Here is a 2,810-nt window from a genome sequence, read left to right as displayed (position 1 = left end):
TATCCTTATTAACCTTTGGGGAAGCATTTGAGGAACCTTGGTTGGAGAACCTTTGTTTGAACTTTTGTCGACCTTGTCCCACGGACCTAGCATTGGAGAAATTCCCATCACCGGTTCTAGCTTTTTTCACCTCTCCATTATTTTCTTTGATTTCCTCTTCTTCCATTTGTTGGGCATGCACCATGAGACGTGAAATATCCATATTCGGAATAAGCATTGATATACGACATTCTTTAACTACCATGTCGAACACTCCCATCACAAATTTATTCATCTTTGCCCTTGAATCCACCACCAAAGTTGGAGCATACTTGGATAATTGGGTGAACTTTAGAGCATACTCCTTCACACTCATACCTCTTTGATGAAGTTAATGAACTCTTGCATCTTTTCTTTCGTCAAATATAGGGGAAAGAATCTGTCAAGAAACGCTGCTTTAAACGATTCCCATTCTACCAGGCCCGCTACTATGGGTATCTCACCCTTCCACTGATCATACCAAACTTGACCCACATCTTTTAGTTGGTAGGCGGATAGCTCCGCCTTTTCCTCCAAAGAAACCCCCTAATAGCAAAAACATTATAAACCTCATCTATAAACTTTTGGGGATCCTCTTCCACTTTAGATCCATGAAATTTTGGAGTGCACATTCATTTAAAATCCCTAACCATTTGAAGCAACCGAATTCACATTAGGATTCACATGAGTCACAACATCTCTATTGGCCTGACACGCCGCCCCTTGAGATTAAGTCGTTATATCTTGAGCTTGATTCGTCATAACTTGGACCAACATTTGAAAAATTGACCTAACGTCCACATCCAACATAAACGAAGAATTAAGCGGAGCTTGATTAACTTGAGGAGCTTATTCATTCACATTGTCACCCTCCATTCTTCTTGTGTTAGCCCTTCATGTATTCATATCTTGAAGAAACAAGAGAAAGATTAGGAGAGGGACCTTATACAACAAAATTTTGTGGCACGACTTAAGAGTAATGAAAGAAATGAAATTTCCAAAACATATTATAGCCTCTCATTCATGAATATGGCGCGCTTCACACTCATGAACAAGACTCTACTAGATATGGCTTCTGAGACATCATCCTAGTATCATTCTAAACCTTGTGCTCTGATTACTAAGTTTATCATGACCCAGGGGTACCCCCCTAAATGTAACAAGGCACATAGAACCCCGAAAGGCACCATGTAATACACTTAGCATCTCATAACATAATCATAAAATAATAATGAGTAAAAATGCATTTCAAGTCCAAAATTTTCATAAAGGAAAGCGGAAGTATAGACCTGTCTCAATTTAGCCCTATTACAATAGTCGAAATGAAAAGGGCCAAAGCCCATACAACATTGTCCAGAAAGGAAATACAAGGAAAGAAACTACTAAGTTAAAACATACGTCCTTGACTCATGATGACTCACTAAGAATCTAGGAGAAATTATCAAATCCAAGCTTTAGCCACAATGACAACCACCTTGAGAACCAGACCCTACACATTGGGAAAATGTAGGAAAATATGGGTTAGTATAAAAAATGCACCAAGTATGATAGCCATGCATAAAAACCTTGAAAACATGCAAAAATGGATATTTTAGTTGAATGCATGCAATTTACTAAGTTAAAGCATCATTTTGAAGATAATGGAAAAGCATAAGTCATAAGCATATTCATTACATAGATCATCATATCATTGAGAAACATAACATTAGTACCCTCAAAGCATACTTGTGCAATGCATGAATCAAATCTAATAATCTCACACATACTAAGTAAAGCTTCTTGAGTAGCCATAGTTCATAATTCATATTCTTATCATAGTGGGAATAAGCGTTCACCGACATAGACTATGTGATCTTAACATGGAATGCGGTGCTACCCACACCGAAAAAGGTTGTCCTACTTTCTTAAAGTTAGACCATCCTTTGGTAGCTTTTAGGTGGATCCACTAGCTTTTAGGTGGGATAAGTAGATTGTTACTAGAAACCCGCCCTTTCTAGTGGGGGAGCTTCCATCTCACGAGATTACTTCTAGAAACCCGACCTTTCTCTCGGAAGAACTTCCATCTCATAGTCAATATCCACTCAGTGCTAAGCATTTATCCCATAGAGTACTTATTAAGTCATAACTTGTTTCATTAGGATAGCTCATTAGATAATGTGTGAGAATAACCTTTCACCATCCATGTCTACATATAACATTAGATTCAATTAGGTGAGAATTGTCTTTCAACCTAGAATATCCATTATGTGAGAAAACCTTTCACATTATGTTCATTATGTGTTCATGCGAATAGCCTTTCAATCAACACAACAACATTATCATAATCATGGATACTTCACTCTCAAAGTATTCTTAAAGCATATACATAACTTTCATAAAACATGCATAATATCATATCTTGCCTTTTAAAAGGTCAAAGCTCATATCAAATCAACACATGTAGTATTACTACATTAGACATGGATAATAACATGCTTCAAATAACTCAATTACTACAAGCATGATTTCATAATATCCTTCTTTCATAAATTCACCCACATCACAAGTCATAAATTGGGAATATGGGGATTTCATGTATTCTTGGGGATTTCAGCATAAAGACCATAATAACTCATTAATTTAGTTATAAGATAATGTAATTAAATCATTATAATTGTTTATGAAAGGAATCCATGACTTGGATTGAAACCCTACTTTTTGGGGGAATTACTATATTTGAAATTTAGTTTGGAGGGACTCTATGGATAAAGGACTACCATACCTTAGCTATGAATATCCAAAAAAATTAAGAA

This window comes from Solanum stenotomum, chromosome 11 (genome assembly GCF_019186545.1).
Source record: "Solanum stenotomum isolate F172 chromosome 11, ASM1918654v1, whole genome shotgun sequence".
NCBI lineage: Eukaryota > Viridiplantae > Streptophyta > Magnoliopsida > Solanales > Solanaceae > Solanum > Solanum stenotomum.
This window is presented reverse-complemented; position numbering follows the sequence as displayed.